The sequence below is a fragment of the Acomys minous genome (genome assembly GCF_964271855.1).
Source record: "Acomys minous genome assembly, chromosome: 10".
NCBI classification, from domain to species: domain Eukaryota; kingdom Metazoa; phylum Chordata; class Mammalia; order Rodentia; family Muridae; genus Acomys; species Acomys minous.
The window spans coordinates 84777468-84802139 of record NC_140491.1 but is presented as its reverse complement, the minus strand read 5'-3'; the positions used below and the strand labels follow the sequence as shown (position 1 = coordinate 84802139).

The 24672-nt window shown below is 38.2% G+C and overlaps 1 pseudogene across 1 annotated transcript; it reads right to left on the bottom strand.

The window, feature by feature from the left end:
• Positions 1-4429: 4429 nt before the first annotated feature.
• LOC311607983 (heat shock cognate 71 kDa protein-like) lies at positions 4430-6645 on the bottom strand (annotated as a pseudogene). Its single transcript has one exon. The product of its transcript is annotated as a heat shock cognate 71 kDa protein-like (transcript).
• Between the last annotated feature and the right edge of the window lie 18027 nt (positions 6646-24672).

Here is a 24672-nt window from a genome sequence, read left to right as displayed (position 1 = left end):
CCATAAAATCTATTGCTCCCATCCTTGAGGTATCCCTGCATCCCTGGAGCATCCTCTGGGTCTACAGATTGTAGCTTCATTATCATTTATTTCTAAGTAAATATATATCACAATTTTTTTTTTGGGTCTGGGTTACCTTACTCAGGTTGATTTTTTTCCTAGTTCCATTCATTTGCCTGAATTTTTATGATGTCACTTTTTTAAACAGCTGAGCAATATTCCATTGTGTAAAGGCACCATATTTTCTTTATCCATTCCTGTGTTGAGAGACATCTAGGTTATTTCCAGTTTCTGGCTATGATGTATAATCCACAGTGATCATGGTTAAGCAAATGTCCTTGTAGTAGGTTGGAACATCCTTTGGACAGATGCTCAAAAGTGTTATAGCTGAGCTATATCTAGTGAGGTATATTGATTCTTTAACTTTTCGAGGAACTTCAATATTGATTTCTACAGTGTCTGTACAGGTGTACACTCTCTTGAGCAATGGAGGAGTGTTCCCTTTGCTTCACATCCTTGCCAGCATGGAATATGACCTGTGTTATTGATCCTAGCCATTCTGACAGGTGTAATATGGAATCCCAAATATTCTTGATTTGTATTTTCTGGAAGACTATGGATGTTGAACATTTCTTTAAATGTTTCTCAGCCGTTTGCCATTCCTCTGTTGAGAAGTCTGTTTCCCATTTTTAAGTTGCATTATCTAGTTTCTTTTTTTCCCAAGCAATTTTCTCATTTCTTTTAAAAAATATTTTATTAATTTATTCATATTACATCTCAATGGTTATCCCATCCCTTGTATCCTCCCATTCCTCCCATTTTCCCCTTACTCCCCTCCCCTATGACTGTGACTGAGGGGGACCTCCTCCCCCTGTATATGCTCATAGGGTATCAAGTCTCTTCTTGGTAGCCTGCTATCCTTCCTCTGAGTGCTACCAGGTCTCCCCATCCAGGGGACATGGCATTATCTAGTTTCTTGATAATCTATTTTTTGGATATGTCCTCTATTGAATGAGGAGTTGTTTAAAAAATCTTTTTCCATTTTTGTAAGCTGCTTATTTGTCCTATTTCTGGTGTCCTTTGCTTTTCAGTTTCATGAGATCCTATTTATTAATTGTTGATCTTAGTATATGGACTGTTGGTGCTCTATTCAGTAAGTCATCTCCTGTGCCAACACTTTCAGTGTATCTGGTTTTATGTTGAGGTCTTTGATCCACTTAGGCTTGACTTTTGAGCAGAGTGATAAATATGGACCTGTTTATATTTTGCTACAAATGGGCATGTAGTTTGAGCAGTACAATCTATTGATGACACTGTCTTTTTATCTGATGTGTATTTCTGGCTTCTTTATAAAACATGAGGAGTTCATATGTGTGTGGATTTATCTCTGGGTCTTCAGCTCAATTCCATTGATCAACCTGTCTGTTTTTATGCCAACACCATGCAGTTTTTAATACTATAGCTCTGTAGTACAACTTGAAATTGGGAGAGGGGCATTCAGCAGTTCTCTTTTTCATGATTGTTTTAGATATCTTGTTTTTTTTTTTTTTTTTTTTTTTTTTGTTTCTTCATATGAAGTTGAGAATTGTCCTTTCAAGGTCTGTAAAAAATGTGTTTGCATTTTAATAGAGATTGCACTGAATGTGTAGATTGCTTTGGGTAGGATGGCCATTTTTAAATATTAATTCTACTGATCCATGGGCATGGGATGTTTTTCCATCTTCTGATGTCTTCTTCAAGTTCTTTCTTCAAGTCTTGAAGTTTTTATAGTCCAAGACTTTCCATAAGATGTTTTATATTATTTGTACCTGTTGTGCAAGCTGTCTTTTTCCCTGATGATTTTCAGTCCTGTTTTCCATTATATTATATATTATGCATATTATATATTATATAGTATAGAAGTACTAGTGATTTTCTTGAGTTAATCTTTTTTTTAAATTTTAATTTATTTTTAAAATTTTTATTTGCTTTACATCCCTACTGTAGGAGTTCTCTGGTGGATTTTTTTTAGAGTCACTTACATATATGAACATATAATCTGCAAATAATAATACTTTGACTTCTTCCTTTCCAATTTGTATCTCCTTGATCTGCTTCTGTTATTTTATTACTCTAGCTAGAACTTCAAATACTATAATGACTAGATATGAAGAGAGTGAACAACCTTTTCTTGTTCCTGGACTTGCTTTGAATTTCTCTTCTTTTAATTAGATGTTGGCTAGAGCCTTGCTCTAAGTTATGTTTAGGTATGTCTCTTGTATCCCTGATATTTCCATGGCTTTTATCATGATGGATGTTGGGTCTTGCCAAAGGTCTTTTCCACATCTAATGAGATGATCATATGTGTTTTTCCCTTACATTGTTTTTGTGGTGGATTACATATACTGATTTTCATATATTAAACCATCTTGGCATCTCTAGGATGCCTCCTTGATTATGATGGATGATCTTTTTTATATGTGCTTGGTTTGCAAGTGTTTTATTGAGTATGTATGCATGTATGTTCATAAGGAAAATTGGTCTGTAATTGTCTTTCTTTGTTGGGTCTTTATGTGGTTTGGGTGTCAGGGTAACTGTGGCCTCATAAAATGAATTGGACAGTGTCCCTTATATTTTTATTTTGTGGGATATTTTGAGGAGTATTGGCATTAACTCTTCTTTGAAAGCCTGAGAGAATTCTGTGCTAAAACCATCTGGCGCTGGGCTTTTTTTGGTTGGGAGACTTTTAATGACTGTTTTTATTTTCTATTCTATTTTCTTAGGGGTTATAAGTCTATTTAAATTGTCTAACTAGTCTTTGTTTATCTTTGGTAAGTGGTACCTACTGAGAAAAATGTTCATTAATTCTATATTTTTTAATCTGATGGAATACAGGTTTTAAAAGTATGCCCTTATTATATTCTGGATTCCTCAGTGCCTGTTGTTACTTTCCCTTTTTTTTGTTTCTTGTTTAGTTAATTTGGATATTCTCTTTTTTTGTCATATACATTTATATTACTACACAGAAATAAAAAGCTACATACAGCAAAAAGAACCACAAAACAATCAGGAATTATATAAGTGTTATAGTCATGGTGTTTTGGCTAATTGTATCAGGCAACCTTGCACAAAACATCTTTCCTATTTTGGTGAGTTTAAAATTCTGAATGAAAATCAATACCTATCACATCTCATCTCTATCAACTTAACATACCTATCTAAACCTAAAAACGTCTTGACCCCCTAAACAACTAAGCTTAATTGTAAGGCTAAATTATCTGGTCTTCAACCTCCTCAAAGCCTTGAGAAGGAATGAAACTTAATTACGTGAGTGAACCGGAAGTGCAGGTTTCTCTTTCTGCCCCAGATAGAATTCTGCCTAAAAATGGGCAAGCTTGGATGCAAGCAGAAGTCAACAGCCAAACTCTGCCAAGACAGGGTAAGCAAGTCCTCAATAGGCTCTGCCTCACAAATGTGTCTGTCAGATATATTGGGCCAGAAGGTTGAAGACGGTGCTTATATGGAGTGTTGGGTGACTGTTCAGGCATCAAAGTGTCTGTCATTTTTTTCATTTTTGGATATTCTCTTATTCTTTTTTAGTTACTTTGAATAAGGGTTTGTCTATGGTACTTTATTTTTCTCAAAGAATCAATTCTTTGTTTCATTGATTCTTTGTATTGTTATCTTTGATTCCATTTTATTGATTTTAGCCCGGAGTTTGATTATTTCTTGCCGTCTACTCCCCTTGGGTGTGATTATTTCTTTTTGTTCTACAGCAGTGGCTCTCATCCTTCCGAATGTTGCAACCCTTTAATGCAGTTCCTTATGTTGTGGTGACTTCCCCTACCGCCTCCCCCACCACCATAAAATTTTTTCCTTGCTACTTCATAACTATATTTTTCTACTGTTTTGAGTCATAATGTAAATTTCTCTGTTTCCTGATACTCTTAGGTAGCCCCTGTGAAAGAGTGATTAGATCCCCCAAAAGTGCTCAAGACCTTCTGGTTGAGAACTACTGTTCTAGAGCTTTCAGATTTGCTGTTAAGTTGGGAGTATGAGATCTCTTCTTTTTAAATTTTTGTTTGTTTTATTTAAGTTCTTAGTGATATGAATTGTTCTTTTAGTTATGCTTTCATTGCATCTCATGAGTTTGGGTATGCTGTGTTTTCATTTTCATTGAATTCTACAAAATCTTTAATATCTTTTATTAATTCTATCTTGGCCCAGTTTTCATGTAGTAGAGAGTTGATACTTTTCCAGGAGTTTGTATGTTTTCTTTTGTTTCTGTGGTTTTTGATATCCAACTTTAATTTTTAGGGCCTGATAGAAAGAATGCAGGCAGTTATTTCAGTTTTCTCATATCTATCAAGACTTGTTTAGTGTCTGAGTATGTGAGCAGTTTTGGAGAAAGTTCTATGAGGTATAGAGGAGAGAGTATATATACTTTTTAATGGTGCCAATTTAAATAGTTTTATTAGACATTGCATATTCCACCTATGATAGATACATTTGTTTATAAAGTGCAATGTTCTCTCCCTGTGCACATGTTCCATGTGCAAGTACTGAGACTGCCCGGTAATTTATTGTAGCAGTTTAATTTAACTGCCATGTAACTTGCTAAGTAAATTTGGGTCCTTCAAATGGTTCCCTGTGGAACAATGCTACACCTCTACTTGGACTGACTTAATCCACCTTCTCAATGGTGGGACCTGAAGAGGTATCACCAGATGGAGGTACTCCACCACCCGGGAAGCCTCCAGGCATTCCTCCAGGCATGCTACCAGCACACTGGTACAGCTTTGTAATAATGAGGTTGCAGATTTTCTCCAGTTCTTTCTGCTGGTATTCAAACTCTTCTTTCTCTGCAGTCTAATTCTTATCTAGCCAACTGCTGATTTCATTAACACTTGTCCAGAGTCTCCTGTTTGTCCTAATCATTGATCTTGCCCTGAAGTTTCTCATCTTCAACTGTTGCTTTCATGTTGAAGGCATAGGACTCCAGTGAATTCTTGGGGGAAACCTTATCTCTCTGATTCTCATCTTCAGCTATGTACTTCTCAGCTTCTTGGAACATACACTCAATATCATCCTTGCTCAAACATCCCTTGTCATTGGTGATGGTGATCTTGTTCTCCTTTCCAGTGCTCTTATTTACAGCAGAAACATTGAGGATGCCATTGGCATCAGTGTTGAAGGTGACTTCAATCTGAGGGACAGCACATGGTGCTGGAGGTATGGCTGTGAGCTCAAACTTCCCAAGCAGGTTATTCTCTTTGGTCATGGATCTTTCACTTTCATACACCTGAGTGAGGACACCAGGCTGGTTGTCAGAGTGATAAAAGTCAGTGTCTGCTTGGTAGGAATGGTGGTATTGCATTTGATGAGGACAGTCATGACTCCACCAGCAGTTTCAATACCAAGGGAAAGAGGAGTGGCATCCAAGAGCAGCAAATCCTGAACATTCTTAGACTTGTCTTCAGATAGAATGGCTGTCCGGACAGCTGCACCATAAGCAACAGCTTCATCAGGGTTAATGCTCTTATTCAGCTCTTTTCCGTTGAAGAAGTCTTGCAGAAGCTTCTGAACCTTGGGGATTCTAGTAGAAGCTCCAACCAGGACAATGTCATGGATCTGTGACCTGTCTAGTTTGGTATATCAAAGGGCCTTTTCTACAGGGTCCGGTGTGCCAGGGAACAAGTCAGCATTCAATTCTTCAAATTGAGCCCAGGTAATGGAGGTATAGAAGTAGATTCCCTCATAAAGAGAATCAATCTCAATACCTGTCTGTGTGCTGGAGAGGAAGGTGCACTTAGCCCGTTCACAGGCAGCACGTAGATGGCTGACAGCTCTCTTGTTTTCACTGATGTCTTTCTTGTGCTTTTGTTTAAACTCAGCAATGAAATGGTTGACCATTCGGTTATCAAAGTCTTCTCCACCCAAGTGAGTGTCTCCAGCTGTTGATTTGACTTCAGAAATTCTGTCCTCAATAGCGAGGATTGACACATCAAAAGTACCACCTTCCAAGTAAAAAAATCAACACACTCTTTGAGCTCCAACCTTCTTATCTAAATCATAAGCAGTAGGAGCAACAGTTGACTGCTTGGTATTTTGAAGTACATTGAGGCCAGCAATAGTTTCAGCATCTTTTGTTGCCTGCCGCTGAGAGTCATTGAGGTAAGCTGGCACTATGACCATGGCCTTGGTAACAGTCTTCCCAAGGTAGGCGTCTGCTATTTCCTTCATCTTAGTCAGAACCATAAAAGACACTTCTTCTGAGTAGAAACTTTTTGTCTCCCTTTTGTATTCTACCTGGACCTTGGGCCTTCCCGCATCACTGACCTTTATGAAGAGCCAGTGCTTCACATCAGACTGAACAACAGCATCATCAAACCTACATCCGATCAGATGTTTGGCATCAAAAACTATGTTGATGGGTTTCATTGCAACTTGATTCTTGACAACATCCCCAAATAATCGTTCTTTGTCAGTAAAAGCAACAGAGTTTGGTGTGGTTCGGTTACCCTGGTCATTGGCAATTATTTCCACCTTTCCATGCTGGAAATCATGAACACAGGAGTAGGTGGTGCCAAGGTCAATGACAACTGCAGGTACCTTAGACATGGTTGCTCACGTGTAGACCTGACTGTGCTGACGACGAGACCACACAAATCCTTGAAAGCTGCCACTGTGTTTGATCGAAAGTATATTTTAAAAAATTATTTTATTTTTGTACATATACATTTATATTATTATACATATATACAATAGATTACCTATGGCAAGAAGAACTGTGACACAATCAGGAATTATATAAATGTTACATTCTTAGTGTTTTGGTTATTTGTATTTGACAGCCTTGAAGAAGACATCTTTCCTATGTAATGATGATTGACTTACATTCAGAAATTTAGATGCACCAAGATAGGAAAGTATTTTCTTTTATGTTTGGGTGAAATATTCTGTAAATATGTGTTAACTCTACTTGGCTTATAATGTGTTAGCACTAGTATTTCCATGTTTACTTTTTGTGTAGATGATCTGTCCACTGGTGAGATTGGGGTATTGAAGTCTACCACTATATTGTGATGGTCAATATGTGATTTGAGCTGTAGTAGTGTTTCTTTTACAAAAGTGGGTACCCTTGTGTTTGAGATATATACGTAAAAATTGAAATGTTTATATTAGTTTTCTTCTGAAGCTCCTGTCACTTCAGCGGGCCTTGCTGAGACTGATGCACCAATCAAAGACCGTGCATGGGCTAGACCTAGGTCTCCTACACCAATGTAGCCAATGGGAAGCTTCATGTGGGTCCTCTCGTAGTAAGGGAAGTGGGACTGTCTCTGACATAGACTCTGTTGCCAGTCTTTTTTTTTTATCACTTCCCTCTAGCAGGACTGCCTTGCCAAACCACAGGGGAAGAGGACATGCTCAGTCCTGATGCGACTTGATGAGCTGGGGCTGATGGGAAGGTGGGTTCCCCTTTTCTGAGGAATAGGGGAGGCAGGAGGAGGAAAGTAGGGAGGATGGGACAGGGAGGAGAGGAGGAATGGGGCTAGGACCAGGTTGTAAAGTGAATTAAAAAATTGAAATGTCATCTTGTGGAATTTTCCCTTGATGAGTGTGTAGTATCCTTCCCTATATCTTTTGATAAGGTTTGGTTGGAATTCTATTATGTTAGACATTAAAATGGCAATACTGGCTTGCTACTGAAGTCCATTTGCTAGGAATAACAACTTTTTATAACGCTTTACTCTGAGGTGATGTCTATTTTTTGGTATTGAAGTGTGTTTCTTGGATGCAGCGAAAGAATGGATCTTGTTTTTGTATCCATTCTGTTACCCCGTGTCTTTCTTTCTTTCTTTCTTTTTTTAAATCAGGGAATTGAGATCATTGATATTGAGAGATATCAATGACCAATGACTGTTGATTCACGTTATTTTGTTGTTGGCTTTAGTAGTGTGTGTATGTACATGCTTCTCTTCTTTTGCTTTCACTAGTGTGAGATTATTTATCTTCTGTGTGAGTATATATGTAGCTAATATCTTTAGGTTGTAGTTTTTTTTCTAGGAGTTTTTACAGGGATGTATAGATAGATCTTGTTTAAATTTGACTCCATCATGAAATATCTCATTTTCTCCATCTGTGATAATTGAAAGCTTTGATGGACATAGAAGTCTGGGCCGGAGTTCATGGTCTTTCAGAGGCAGCAGCACATCTATAATATGTCCAGGCCCTTCTGCCTTTGAGAGTCTCCACTGAGAAGCTAGGGTTAATTTTAAAGGGTCTGTCTCTACATGTTACTTGGTCTTTTTCTCCTTCAGTTTTTAGTTTCATTCTTTGTTATGTATGTTTAGTGTTTTGATATTATCTAGCAAGGGGACTCTCTTTTCTGTCTAATCTATTGGTGTGGTCTCTGCTTCTTATACCTTTACAGGCATCTTCGTCAAGTTAGGAAATTTTTATTCTATGATTTTGGTAAATTTTTTTTCTGGGTGTTTGAGCTGGGTTTTTCCTCCTCTTTAACTATTATTCTTAGGTTTGTTTTTTCTCTTAGTGTCCCAGATTTCCTGGATGCTTTGTGTTAGGAGTTTTTAGATTTAACATTTTATTTGACTGATGTATTTATTTATTTTATTGTGTCTTCACTGCCTGTCATTCTTTCTCTCTTCCATATCTTGCATTCTGTTGGTGATTCTTGCCTCTGTAGCTCTTGTTTGCAATTCTAAATTCTTCATTTCCTGAATTCTTCAGTTTGAGTTTTCTTTATTGATTATATTTTCACTTTTGGGTCTTGAACAGTTTTATTTCTTTCTTTAAACTGTTTATGTTTTCTTGGTTTCTTTAGGGGATTTATTCCTTTCCTCTTTAAGGACCTCTATCATCTTCATACAGTTGGTTTTAAGGTCTTTTACTTGTGCTTCATCTATGTTGGAATACCCAGGTCCTACTGTAGTAGAACAGCTGGGATCTAGTGGAGATAGAGTTCCCTGGTGTTTTTATGCTGGAAGCTCAGCGTGTGGGTTTGGTATGATTAAAGGTGTATGTGCTATTTTCTAGGTTTGGTTTGGTTGCATGGGTCTTTTGTCCTTGGTTTTTATTTCCTCTCTGGATATTTAGAGAATGTAATGGCCGCGTTTTGCCTATTTTCGTGGCTTGTTCGGCTGGTGTGTTCACAGGAAATGCCTGCTGGTGTTAGAGACTATGTAACTGGGACGGGCTGCGGGGGTGGGGGCGGGGGGTGCAGGAAAGAAAAGTTGGCGGAGTAGCTCTTTGTGATCCACTGGGCATTGGGGTGAAAAAGGAAAGGAAGACCATGGCAGGTTTCCATCTACAGTGCTGGGGATGAGACTCAGGGCATTGGATCTCAGGAGCTGCGGGAGAGGTGTGGGTCTACCTTCAGCCTGCTTGTTGCACTGGGAAGGTCTGTCCTCAGATTAGCAGTGGGTGCCTGCTGGAGTTGGCTTTTGGGACTTTGGGACGAAGGACAAGTTGGGGGAGGGAGCTTGGGAGGACATGGTTTGTTGGATCCACAGAATATGTGGTAAGGGGTGAGGCAAGGCTGCAGTTGAGGTTCTCTTTCTGTTCTGGGGGGTGAGACCGAAGAATTGGGGTGGAGAAACAGAGAGGAGAGTGTGGGGAAGAGGAGGAGGAGGAAGAGGAAAAGGGGTCCTGAGGGCAAGCTACCTGGTTTTCTGACCTCTGTAAGGGTTTTATGCTTATTCTGAATTACTGCATTGATTTAATTGGGAATGGGGGAAAAGAGCTTACAAGGCCACTTTGGGAGTGCTATTCCTGGTTGAAGAATTCTACATATTTTTCTTCTAGTAAGCAATATCTACCACCTCGATTCAAGTTTTATAGTAAACTTTAAACTCCAAAATTCCTGCATATACTTATCAGGCGTATCCATGGGAAGACCAAAAGACTGGCCCCGGCTTGTTTGCTGCCTGTTACAAGTCTCTTTTCTGGCTGATGCTAGTTTTCTGTTTCTAAGCCAATGTGTATTCCATTCCAAGGGTTCTCCCCGCAAGCTATGTTTTTGATCTTGTAAATCAATCTGCGTGTCATGAGGTTGAGTCACATGCTTTGCTGATATCCAGCTGTCCAGCGTTTCTCCCTGATCTTTTCATTACAGGGAATGCTCAAAGGATTGAAGTCAATTAATACGGCAGGGCACATGGTTTATGCAGTGTATCTCACTTGTGGGTTGACATTGGGAAATCTGTAAATTATTAATTAACATGCTTTTTCCCATTGCCAGGACACGTGAGTTTTTCAGTACATTTTCATGAAGTGCTAAGTCCATAAGGTTAGGTTTCTGCTTGCTTTTTATTTTAGCTTGTTTTATTTTTGTACCAAGAATTAGAATTCACTCTGGCCTTATTATCCATACATAGACCCTGTATTTCCTTCTCTTGTGATTGATTTCCTGGAAAGCTCTTTGTAAAGAACTCACTTTAGTTTGTGGAACATGTTTAATATGACAAGGTAGAAGCAGAATGCTGCAACGTGTCTTGGCTTGCTGCATTTTGGTGACCATCTCCCTCTCTAGCTCAGTCAGATTCTACTTTTCTGAAGTCACGTGATCGCTGACCAGTGGCTCATTCCAGTAAGTGGCCAAACTGTGCTGAGTGATTGCTACCTTTTTCTCCCCAAATTCTAATCACAAGTACTTTTGTCAAAATCTTGGTATTAATTTTGAATTGACTCTTTCTCTCTGTGCTTTGTCTTATGGTGCAAGTGCCTACAAAGCAGAGTCCTTTACATTTTACACTTACAACTTCACACCTTATTATTTTTTACTTAGACAGTGGAATTAAGTGATATTATTTTCAGTGACTCCAAGACTCCAAACTTATTATTGACAGGTTATTGCACTGCATTTAAAAAATGTCACATGTTAGAATTTATTTCATGGCAACTCCTTAATAACATTTTCAAGTAAAAGATTCCAACATTTTTGACATGTGAAAAAAGAAAAATCACAAGTTGGTAAGGCACCTGCAGAGCACTGATGCTCCCCTTTGGGCTTAAGATTTCTGGGTAGCTGCTCATGTGTGAGAATAAAGTTATCAAGGGTTTGCTGGCACACAGGATTAGGTAATGGACAGTGCTGGCCATCTGGGGCTGTGGCAGTGAGACCAGTTGCCACCAACAGACAAAGGCTGAGAGAGGTCTGCACTCTCGTGGGTGATTGTGCCCATGCAAGTCCCCTATCTTACTGCATTTTGTGTGGCACATGTGCTTATGTATACACATGCATGTCTGCAGGTACGTTTGGAGACCACAAGTTAACACTGCAGATATCCCTTAGTTGCTTTCTTCTTTGTTGTTTCAGATAATCTGTAGCTTTAACCAGAGCTCATGGATTCAGATAGACTGGCTAGCCAGGAAGACTGACGGATGCTCTTGTCTTTGCTTCCCCAGTACTGGGATTGTAAACTTGTGCTGATCACAAGCCTTTAAAATTGTCTGTTGGATTAAACTCATGTCCTCATGTTTGCCCTAACAAGCATGTTACCAATGGGCTCCCCTAGACAGCTCCAAATGTAAAGCACATCAATTTATTTTAAACAACAGCTTTGTCTTAGCAACTCCATTTTTGCCTATGGAGTACAATTTACAGTCTTTAAGATGGCAGTAAAAAATCCTTATCACTTTAAGTGCCTGAAGTACTATAAACAAAATTAGGAATTTTTTAAAATCCATATTTCGTAGCATTCTGTCCATGTGAATTTATATTTCACATGAATGCCCTAGTTTTCAATTTCAATTTTTCATAGCTTTATCTATACTCATCCTTTATAATTCCCAAGAGGTCTTCCTTGATACACCTATTTAAAAATAATATTTCTGCACCAAGCTTAGCTGGTACGGATTCTTGCTGCCAGGCCTGAACATCTGATTTAGAACCCTGTACACCACATGGAAAGACAGGACTAAACCAGTAAAAACTATTATATTGTGATTATATTGCAAGAAAAGTGAAGCCAACACAAGGATGACTCTTGTATAGAAAGTGTTTGTTGTCTTTTACATCATCCTCTGGGATATTTCACAGGCTACATCCAATTCTCAGACAAAAGTGAGTCCACAATGCGCTTCATCTTCTGTCGGCATATTATTTACTGGGGGAGGCAGCTCTACTCCTACATTAGCTCCATATGAAATATACTACAGTTATGTAAAGGAATGACTACCAAGGATATGAATAAGTTTATGAATAGAAGAAGTTAGAGATGGTTGTCTCTACCAGAAAGAACTAAGAACATCAGAAAGACAAGATGGCAGAAAAGAACATTCTCTCTTTGGATGTTATTGTGTGAATATTTCATTTCTTTTCTTCTTACCTCTCAGATAAGCTTAGAAATCCTAGAGAGTAGACAAAATGGGGGAGTATATTGTCCAAGAAAACTAGGTTTACTTCTTTCTGCCTAGCTAGAGTATCATTTCCACCATAAAATAGCCTAGTATGAAAGTATCTTTCAATCACTTAGATTAATTTTGCTGTCTGAAGTAGTTATGGTCATGGTAATTATGGCCAGTACAAATATGTAAAATATAATAATACATGTTCGTTATAATAGTGTGTGCTCATCACCAACCATAAAAAAGAGAATGAGTCAATCACAGCATTGTCAATGTCTTTTAAAGTAATTACTAAAGTGTATGATAAGCACACCTATAATCAAAGCTCAGGTTATGCTTGGGCACCACTCTAGAAGTTGTATTTATTGCAATACCTGTGAATTTACAGTAACTGATAATAGATATAATAAAATGATCATGACATTAATTTGTACAGCTCTCTCCTTTTCCTTTCAAAGTGCTTTTAATATTTCATTCTCTTTCATTGACCCAGTTTCTTTGAGAGAAGTGTCTAAGGAGGCCTTTTTAGAATAAAGATTACAGAGAAAGTGGGCACTTTTCTCTTTAAACATCACCTAAAAAATAGGACAAAGTACTTTTGCAACTTTAGATATTAACATGAAACACATGGAAAGTGCTGCTGTCACAAAACAGCAGAGACTTTTTTTTTTAAAAGGGATCCAATTTATCACAGTGTTCTGAATTTGAGCATAACTTTTTCAGCTAAAATGACTCTTCGCTCATGTATGCGAACAAATGGGACTTTAGGCACGGCATCTCCAGAGGATTTCCTATGCTATGTTAAGACCCCAATACAGGGACATTCTTTTGTGAATATAAATAGCCCCAATATCTTTAACCATGCCTCTCCATATGCTTTTTCTTAACAATGCAGCAGATGTCATTAGTGGAAACCACCTCCTTAGCTATAGGCAGGCAGCAAGCTTCCATCCTATCTCTGTGTTCTGGCTAGTAGGTCACAGTTGTAAATGCTCCTGGGCAGGTCCTCTGCTGCACATGGCTTACAGGCTTGGTATATTTTCTGGTTACTTCATTAGAAGCCTGACAGGCTTATTCTTTGTACAGTGAGACCATGCCAATATATCTTCCAGGTCTGACACTGTAGAGCTATCGCTTTGGCTTAACGGCTGGTAAAAGCCAAGTAGATGAAGAAAACAGTGACATCTATTTTTTCCCCACTTTTTAAAAAACAAAATGTTCATTGAGAATCTGTGAGCATGTGCTTTCAATGAATGGCTCCCTGATTAATTCTGCTTGTTATGTGTTCACAGAAGCTACAGAAATTCTTTCCTGGTCATGGAAAATTCATCATGAAAATCTGTAAGAGCTCAAGAGGTTTCAGAGTAGTGAAATTGAAACTTCATTGAGAAAATCCCTGAACCCAGTAGTTAGCCTTATGGAAGTGTTAAGGTGTTTATCAGAACCTAAGCTAGGGAATACAGGATGCTTGCTGACTGCTTTCTCCATCCACCTCTGTCACTTGGAGTTTTTCTAAAGGCATTGCTTCCCATTGATTCTTCTTGCTATTGATTTCTGCTCTTTAACATGCTGTCAAATCTCTATGCTTTAATAAAGACTAAAGAGAATGGATTTGAATATCTATATTTACTTATTTTATTAAAAGTGGAATTACTGCCATTCTAAATCCTGGTTTTCTGTGTAATCTGGAAACTTATCTTCTGCTGGTTAATTTTCAAGATTGCTTTTGCTTTTAAGTATGTCCTTTTTATTGAAAATACGTTATTTTCATACAGTACATTCTGATTACAATTTTCTCTTCCCTAACTCCTCTCAGATATAGTGTATTTTGTAGCACCCAGACAAGTTTTTTTTTATATGTTTGTAATTTTATATCTTTGCTACTTTTTCTCTTTCTTTATTTATTCACTTTACATCACAATCTCAGCCCCTACTTCCTCTCCTCCTAGTCCTACCCTCTCACCTCTTCCCCTATATTCCCCCTGCCCTTCTCAGTGAAGCCTACCCTGCTCACCATCCTGTCCCTGCAGTACATGTTGAATCTGGACTAAGCACATCTTCTTCCACTGATGCCAGACAAGGCTGCCCAGCTAAGGGGAAGTTATCCAAGAGCAGGCAACAGAGTCCATGTCAAGGGCAGTCCTTCCTCCCAGGATTGTCTTGGATTGTGTTTTCTTCATTGCTTCTATCTCCAGTTTTAAGTCTTGAATCCTTTTATTCACTTCCTTCTCCTGTGTGATTGTAGTTTCCTGTCTTTGGCTGCTTTTAAAAAGTGATTTGTTCAATTCTTTCATCCTTTTCTGTGTGCATTCCTGTTCTAATTTGAGGGACTTATTTTCCTCCTTTAAGGTCTTTATCATTTTCATAATGTCACACTTGAAATGCTTGTCTTGTGCACTGGGTGTGATAGTGTCTCCAGTGCTTGTTGTGGTGGTGAGACTTCTGGTTTCTTGTGGTGTCAAATGGCCCTGGGGAATGTTGCTTGTGTTCTTATGCTGACCTCTTTCTATTGAGATGTCTCTGGTGTCAGCGGGTTGGGTGTTTTCTGTCAGAGCTTTGGGGATAGGCATAGATGAAGTGGCTTCATTCCCACACTCTACTCACTTCTATTGGATTCACTGTCTCTGTTAGATCCCTGTTTATGACCTGGGTAGGCCAGACAGTTAGGGACCTGGGAATGGACAGAAAGGTATCAAAGCAGAGCACTGTTGTGTGGGCTTACCTGTTTCCTCTGGCCAGAGGGCAGTGAGACTTTGGTCCTATGCCCAGGCCAACTCACCTCTGCTGCGTTTACTCTCTGTTGGGTCCCCATTTGAGAACCATGTATACCAGGTAGCTGGGAAGGAGGTGGAAAGATACAGAGCAGAGAGCTGCTCCTGTGGGCCTTCTTGCCACCTAGGGGTGGGGGACAATAAGAGATGCTGGTGTTTTTGCAGAGCACAGCTCCCTTTGAGCTTCGGGAGTTCAGAAGATGCCCATCCACCTGACATGTGGCTCGTCATTGGAGCATGTGCCAGTGCCTGCCTGGACTCTGGAACTTTCTGTGGATTTGCTGGGTGACTTGAGGTCAGATCCACTTGTGTTCCAGTCTGTGGGGTCTACTCTGTGCTAGATGCCACAGATGCTGATGTTTTTGCAAGCCACAGTTCCCTCTGATCCCAGGTAGTCTTCAGAGTACACATGTGTCCATGCCTTCAGGAACTGGGATTTTTCTGTGCCTTAGTTGGGTGGCCAAGGCCGGACCCAACATTCTCCACACAGTTTGGACCCCTCTCACCTGTTGTCACTAGTATTGGTGTTTTTTGGTTCTTAGATCAGTCCTTAGGTTGCTGGATAGTCACTGCTGTCCTGGTGATTAAACAAGGTTTGTGTTTGGCGTTGCTATCTTGGATCCAATGTTGAGAGATATTAATGATTGTTGATTCCTTTTATTTTGATGTTGGTGGTGGCAATGTGTGTGTGTGTGTGTGTGTGTGTGTGTGTGTGTGCACTTGCATGTGTGTGTATGTGCCCATACATGTTTTTCTTCTCTATTTTTGCCTGTGTGAAATTATTTTTTCCTGTGTTTTCTTGAGTGACCCCTCCTTGTGTTGGAGTTTTTCTTCTAATGTCCTCTGTAGCTTGGGTTAGTGGAAAGATATTGTTTATATATTTGTTTTTTTTTGTGGAACAGTGTGTTTTATCCATTTATGGTGATTGAAAGTTTTGCTGTGCTTAGTATTCTGGGGTGGCATATATGATGTCTTTGGGACTGCATAACATCTGCCCAGACCCTTCAGGCTTTTAACGTTCCTGTTGAGAAGCCTGTTGTAATTCCAATAGGTATGTCTTTATATGTTACTTGGCCCTAATCCCTTGTGACTTTTAATATTCTTTCTTTACTCTGTACATCTTTTGTTTTGAATATTATGTGACAGGAAGACTTTCTGCTTTTGGTCCAATCTATGTGGTGTTCTATAAGCTTTCTGTATGTTTATAGGCATGTGTTTCTTTAGGTTAGGGATGCTTTCTTCTATGAGTTTGTTGAAGATATTTTCTGGACCTTTGACTTGGGAATCTTCCCCATCTTCTATTCCTATTATTCTTAGGTTTGTTCTTTTCATAGTGTCTCCAATTTCCTGGGTGTCTTGTGATAGAAAATTTTTAGATTTGGCATTTTCTTTGACCAATGTATTAATTTGTTCTTTTGTAGCTATGGTATCTTCTATTCCTGAGTTTCTTCCATATGTTGTGTTCTGTTGGTGATGCTTGTGTTTGTAGTTTCTGATCTCTTTCCTAGGGTTTTCACCTCCAGGATTGCCTCAGATTGCGTCTTCTTTATTGCTTCTATTTCCATTTTCTGATCTTGAACAGTTTTATTCATTTCCTTCTCCTACTTGATTATATTTGCCTGTATTTCTTTAAGGGATTGATTAATTCCTTCACCTGTTTGATCATATTTTCCTGTATCTCTTTGAGGGATTTATTTCCAACCTGTAAAGCCTATATCATTTTCATAACATCAAATTTAAGATTTTTTTTTCACTTTAGGTGTGAAAGGATATCCAGTGCTTACTGTATGTTAGCTAGCTTCTGGTGGTGCCATCTGTCCCTGGGCTTGTTGCTTGTGTTCTTACATTGACCTATAGCCATCTGCTTGTCACTGGTGTTAGCAGGCCTAGTGGTCTCTGATGGTAGTAGGCCTCTGGGATTGCAGGTAGTGCTGGTGGTCATGGATAGCATCAGTCCTTTGGTTTTCTTTGGTAGCAGCAAGTCTATGGGTATAGGAGAACTGGTAGTTCTTTATGGCTGCCGATCTCTGGGATTTCAGGTAGAAATGGTGCCCTGGGGCCCAGGACCCCAGTAAATGGACTGTGCCTATGAAATGGAATGCAGAGAGCCCAGGGTAGACCACACCACTGCTGGGATTGACTGGTGAGCTCCATCAGGCAAGGAATTGAAGGAAGGTTCTCACTCTGTTATCCCTGATGGCTGCCAGTCTCTGGGATTGCAAGTAGACATAGAACCTGGGAAATGGATTGAGCCAGGGAGATAGAGCTTGAACGCACATCTTTGGTACTTCAACTTTAATATCGTCTACTTAAAATCATGAAGAAGAAGGAAAAAGCAAGGGGAATGTTATCATTTCTGCCATGTGTTTTAGTAAACCAAATTTAGGATTGTCCAAATTCATAATTTGTTCAAGATAACACAGAACATTAGCACAGAGCTTTTGCTTCTCAGATAATAATTTTCTGTTTGCTTGTTTGTGACTTAGGGTCACCTAGAAAATACCTTCAATCACATTTCCTGGAATCTACCTTCCTCAGTTTATGGGATTCATAGGAATTTATGTTTTTTCAAAGACAATTAAGCACCATAACTGGAGAGCCACTGTATGGGTATTTTTATACTTATATAAATAATATATTTTATACATTCAATATAATATATAATTTAATAAAGTACACAAAATTATACTTATCTAGTACTTTATATATAAATGTATTTATTTTCACTTCTACATAGCTCTATTGTATTAGCTGCCTAGTGGGTTGTGTCTTTCTGAGTCTGCACTGTAAGTATAAACTGGATTTACCAGCAGCCATGATTACTTCCAGGCTGACTATTGTACCGAAGAATGGGTTAACATTCTAACAATAATGTATATGACTGGAGTCAGATATTGCACCTTTTTTCTAGTTTCTGGGTGTTACTTTGATATGTGTGTTTTCACTTGGAATACTCATAAAGGTTGGAAGATTACTAAGAGATGATGGAAAGGGGATTTTAAGATAGGTGAGATAGCAGACTATACTATAAAGAGTTAAAAGAGAAACAGAGGTGGGGCACAGTGGTGCTCACATGTAATCCAAGCACTCAGGCAAGCAGACACAGGTGGATCTCTCTGAGTTTGAGGTCAGCCTAGTCTAGAAAGTGAGTCTAAGACAGTCAAGGCTACACAGAGAAAGCATGTCTCAAAAAACAAAAATCAAAACAAAAAGGAAGAAAGGAAAGAAAGGAGGGAGGGAGGAAGAAAAAGAAAAAAAGGAAAGAAAGACAGAAAAAAGAAAGGAAACAAGGAAGGAAGGAAGGAAGGAAGACAATCAGAACAGGAAGGATTAAGTTGGGAGAGGGAGAGGGAGGGCAGAGTAGAGGAGGTTATGGTGAGAGGGATAATTAACATTAAACCACTTTTTAGAAAGTATATGACAATCTACTGGTGTAGAAGCTCCCTGAATTGCATTCCATACACAAACATAGAAATTTTGAATGGAACTACCCTAAAGCAGGGTAGCAACACCCCTTCTAGACGTCACAGACCAGCAAATAAAAAGGCCAGTGCCAGGAGTGGGTTACTACTTTTGAAGTTGTTGCATAGTGGGGGCCCATAGATTCTAGAGCGTTCTAGGCTTTTGCCATTCAGTGCTGTGGAACTTGATAGGAAGAATACCTTGCTGATGAAATATGAGTACTCTTAATCGTACAGAAGCACTGTTTAACTTAATATCCTATTGTTTCATTCTTTTGTACAAATTATATTATATATCAATTGTATGAATTCACAAAAACACTTCCTAATGTACAGTAAGTTTCCACTCTTTCCTTAGAAGAGAAAGCAAATCCTTATTTCCGAAGAGGTGTTGAAAAAAGAGGTTTGTCTTAGAGACATCATGCTAAGGTTTTATTTAGCTCCTGAATGCATTCACACAAATTGCACAATCAACAATATATTTCAGACAGTGAATATTTAGAATACTTCTAGAAGGGCATGTCCTCTATTGGGAAAAGAGAATGCAAGAAAATTAGGAAAAACCTACTATCTTTAAAATATTACCTAGGATAGGATGATGGCTCAGTGTATAGAGCAAGTGGCCTAGATAGACTAGTTGAATCTATGAGCTCTGGGTTCAACTGAGGGACTCTGACTCAATTTTTAAGATGGAGAAACAAAGAAGATGCCTAATGCCAACTTCTGGTCTCCATATGCATTTATACACATATGTAAAAACACACATTACCTCCCACAAATATACTACCCATGCAAAAGTTGTGTTATCTGTATTTTATTTGTGCAGAAAATCCGACGTGGATTTCCTACATCTAGACTGTGCATGCTTAGATCCACTTATTTTTCAGACGTAGTTAACTCTAAAATCTTCCACTGTGACTCATGGTTCTAGTCCTGGAGTCTACAGACTGCTTTATTTTGCTAAACATTCTTCAGTTTCTGCGGAAAATCTAAGGAAACAAGAGGCAAATTGGTGAGAATTGCTTAGAGAAGAACAAAGAGGTTTAACTTGGCTGCTAGTACTTTTAAATTTTTGGCTGATGAAAAGAAATTTTGTTGATGATTTTTATTGCCAGTATTATTTCAAATATAGAGTTCTTGAAAGACACAAAGAAGCCAGTTGTGTTTACCTTTATAGCCGCCTTCCTCCTATTAGTTCCTCCCTTCATTTCCCACATTCCCTGTCTCCTATTTCTCAGGAAAAGAGAGACCCTCCTCTGACTACCCACCTATCCCCATCAAGTCACGTCAGGACTGAGTATATCCCTCTTCCACTGTATCCTGGTGAGGCAGCCTCACCAGGAGGAAGTGATCTAAACAACTGCTAATATTTTATTTCGGTTCAGTTGCTCAAATTAGCTCTTTCAAGCTTATTGACAAGTTATTTTCAACAAATTTTCTTACATTTACTTGCTTATTATGTGTGTGCGTATGTCTCTGTGGGCACGCCATGGTGCACATGTGGAGGTCGAGAAAAACTAGAAGGAATTGGTTCGACTGGTCCACCATGTGTATCCCAGGTATTAAATACAGGCTTTCAGGCCTGTTGCCAAGCACTGCTTTTAACTCAAACAACAATCTTGGAACATATATTAGATTACATCTTTTTGAAATATATATTAGATTAGGTAGTTTTACGTCACCAGTCATATTTGAGTAGCATCCTGGATTTAAGATGAACTGATAATTTCATAGTCCTGACCTGCGAGAAATGATATTGAAGAAGAGTTAAAATGCCCTCTAATCATAGGCTTGTAAATATAGTCTAAGCTTTATTCTATTAATACTGAAACCAGAAAGTTCGTATTAACTTTTTAATTATTATTACATTTTATGTGGTGTTTTGTCTTCATGTATTTCTGTATGCCACATGTGCTTTTGGTGTCCACAGAGATTATAAAAAGGGTTATAGCCACTGGAGTTAGAGATGGTTGCAGAGCACCGTGAGGGTGCTGAGACTCAAACCTGGGTCCTCTGGAGGAGGACTAGTACTGAGCCATCTCTTCAGCCCTCACCTAAAGTTTTTATTTTCTATCAGGCAAAAGGCTAAATGTTTTATATAATGTATTTCACTTGGGAGTGAAACCAAGTCAAATCAAGGATCCCTTCACATTGTAGGTATTATCATCTTACTTTTTCAACTAGTGAAAAAGGGTGTGAGGAGCTAAGAAAACTTGTAGAGAGTTATTTGCCAAGCAATTAATGGCAAATTTGATCATAAACACTCCTAACACCAGAGTCTTGGTTTGACTAAGTATATTATGTTGACTTAAATCCATGAACTGTATTTAACTGCTACAAACTTTGTTTCATTGAACTTCAGCATAAGACATGGTTCTATAGAAATAATTATTTCCTAGTTCTTCATAAAATCAACTTTGACATTTTTTCAGTGCCTTTGAACATGCTTAAAGTAGCAGGTAGCTTAATAAATTGCTTTCAAATTTTGTTTAAAAAGCTTCCTATCTTACAGAACTAATATTTTATACTATAATAAATACAAATGCATAGCCTAATCAATTACTTTTGGGTATCATTTCATTTTGAGTATGTATCCAAAAACTTAAGAAGAAAACTTGTGTTCAATCATGCACATTATTTTAAGAGCTTGATATGGTGTCTTCTTCATAACTTTAAACTTTCTCTTTATTTTGATTGTTTACTTCCAGTGTAAGACTCTAAAATTAATCTTGGAAGAAAAGGTTTAAATCAGAAATGATTTATAGATACACAAAACAAAGATTTGCATTTTACAAGTGACATTTATGAAGTTTTTTTCCTATGTATCTATTTATTTATCTTTATCTCTGACTGTTTAGCTGTCTAGCTATTAGCAATCATCCATATATCATCTGCATCAGTCATCTGTTATGCTTACCTATGTTGTCAAGTTTTGGAAATTAAAATTATTTTAGCAAGTCTTAAGCATTCACTACTTTTTCAAATCGTGAATATTATTTAAGGAGATGCTTGCAATATTCTTTTAAAGGACAGAACTTACTAATTAGATTTTGGTTTAAAATGATGAAATGCCAAGTCTTAGTTCACAGTTTATTTTAAATTTTATGAGAGTTTGCACTTGCCTTCTTTTCTCCTCCTGTCCTTCTCGAAACACTCCAGTCATTATCACATCATATTTATAGCAATCTTTCTCTGAAAATGTGTTCATGGAACACTGACCATGTTTCATATATAAAACTGAATCCAAAGTAAATTGATTGAAAATATGCATATTGTGTTTAAGTTATGATGATGTCAAAGCAACTGGGTGACTTGGTTACCTCAGCACTTCAGATGTTCAAGGCATATCATTATTTGGCCAAGTCTGTGTTAAAATGAGTATTGGATAATTCCTTGGCATTTTAAAGAACAAAATCGTTACTTGAATCTTGAAATATTCCTCTAGTTCTGTTGGTATGCCCTAGGTGATGAAACTCATGTATTTTCTTGAAAAATATGTTACTTTGAGAATGTCATACAATGTATTTTGACCATATTCACTGTAACACCATCCCACACCAATATCTCTTGGATTCACCTCTTCTCTACAACTTTGCGCCTCAAACAGTACATTGACTCCAATTTGTGCATTCCATATACTTACGGGTACTGAACCATCTCAGCAGGGTGGTCAACAACATTTTAATGGAATTTTCTGGCTCTATATAATTTACTTTTCTAATTAAATGAAGCAGAGAGCATTTTATAACTTGAATCCTGAAGATGCGAACCACACATTGCTAACATGTAAAACTCTAATTTTTAATTGACATTTAATTGATGCATTTTAAGGAATGCATGGCTACACTCTAATATTTGCACATATTTTGTGATTTAATTAGGCTTTATTTATGAAGTGCCATTTGTTCTATTGACTTCATTTCCTTGTTGAATTGCCTAAAGATTTTTCTATACTACTGGGGGGGTCTTAAAATAGATGCAAGAAAAAGTATTAATTCTAGAACATAATAACCTAATTTTAAAATCTGAGCTATTGAGGATGACATATCTAATATTTCCTTTCAGGAAAAAATGTTGAGAATAATCTTACAAATGAATTTTAGATACAAGCTGTTATTTGAATTGTGATGAAAGGGAAAAATATCATTTCTTGCTTGTTTATTATTAAATAGCTTCATGAATCTTGAGAAACAGAGCATACAAAAGTTTCTGTGTTCTAATGACATCTACATCCAAGTTTCAGATGCTGGTCTGCATTTTCCTTGTCCTAAATATGCTTAGACACAGGATCAAGATGCTTCTCTAATAAATACGGAGCTTATGGTTAACTGTCCATATCATTAGTATTCTGATGCTTCAAAGCAGCAATATAAAATAATTATGTTCAGAATTGAGAAGTTTACTGGCTTTGCTGCCATTGTTATATTATTTATTAGCATAGATTACAAAATGAAGTGGGGATTTGGCAATTTTATGGTCTATTGATCAAGGTAGGTAGCACAGAAACATAATTTAAGCCTTCAAATGAACTGGTTAGCTAGGCTGTAAGTACTAATCAATTATTCAGATCATTAGGAGTGTACACTTTACCCTATATTATCTACATAATCCCTGAGTTATGACTGGTACCAATACAAGAATAATACATTACTAGGATATTATTTTTATATGAAATGAGGTCATTTGATTTAGAATTTTCTCCTTTTTACCTCTGAATTACATGACATTATAGAAAGTATTTCACTGTGCCCGACGTCCCCCGTTATGTCTAATGCATCTTTTGTCATGGCCACCTCTGGATTGGAGGAATGAAGCTATTTCTGTGACCAGCTGCAGGGTCACCAACTCAGTCGAGTTCTGCGCTGAGGAGACGGGCTCTTTTGTTTCACATTCTTGAAGCCTTTTCCTGGCCAGTGTCGATTTGGCTGGGAAACATACTTTGTCTGTTGGGCTCTTGCCAGTCACTTGGTCCTGAAACTGGAGTTAGTAGCATCTTGCCAAAGATTAGACTGAGAAATCTGGATGCAGGCTGGCAATCCAAGCAAGCAGCCCTAGCCAAATTGGCACAGTTGAGAAAACCTTGGAGAATCACAATTATTTTAGACAAAATACAAAGTTTGTGAGCTTTCTAAACATTATGTAAATCAGCCTTGGTTCTTAATTCATGGAAGCACAGAAGTCCATCACTTTCAGGAGGCATGCAAATATATTAGTGCCCTGATTCATGCCAAACTGAACCTTGGTTACAAAAAGGAAATTGGATGGTGCTGCTTTGGGAGTGTTTAAGCACCTGCGGTCACAAACAGAAAACTCAGGTGCCTTAAAACCTTTTTCAGAATTCCGTATCCCTTTCCCATCTGCACCATGGCCAAGCAATCTGTGGTTATGCTGTTGTGTTAAGAAAGTGGTGAGGGATTAGCAGTGCCTATTTTTCACGACTCATACACTCATATGCCACGGTCTTGCTTAGGCTAATCCTGACAATGATGTGGTGAGGCAGTCACTCCTTACTCATTCTCATATATAATCTCAGAGAGCAGAAATCCAAGCACTGCATCCCAAGTGTGAAGGTTGTCATTTTAGCCTCTGGGCTATCCTGTGGTTCTTACTAGAATATAGTGTAACTAGAAACCTGGTAATTCACTGAAATGTTGATTCCTAGGATCCAAGCATTTGGGTTTTTAGGTCTAGGGCAGGACTTTAGGGCTACTCTGCCAGCCCAGGTGAGTGAGTTACACAGCTGAAAACTCCTTAATATGCCCCAATGTTATAAATCCTTGTGTTGGGGAAGAGACACCTCTCTAGACTTCTTATGCAGTGAGATTCTTTAAGCTTTAGCTAGATTCGTTCTATCCTATGGCTCCTTTACTTTCTTTAAACCCAGAGGGCTCTTCCTTTTATTCTTCTGCAGGACCCTGGCTCCTTTGTTTACCATTGAATAATGAGCTCATTCTTATTGGAGTACACTGAACTGCATTTAACAACTTTCAAAGTAATCAGGAGCGCAAAGTGTTTGGGTAATATGTATACCCTTGACTTAGAAGCAGAGTAGCACTGCTGATAAACTCAGCTCTGAGAGCTGATGCTAGGAC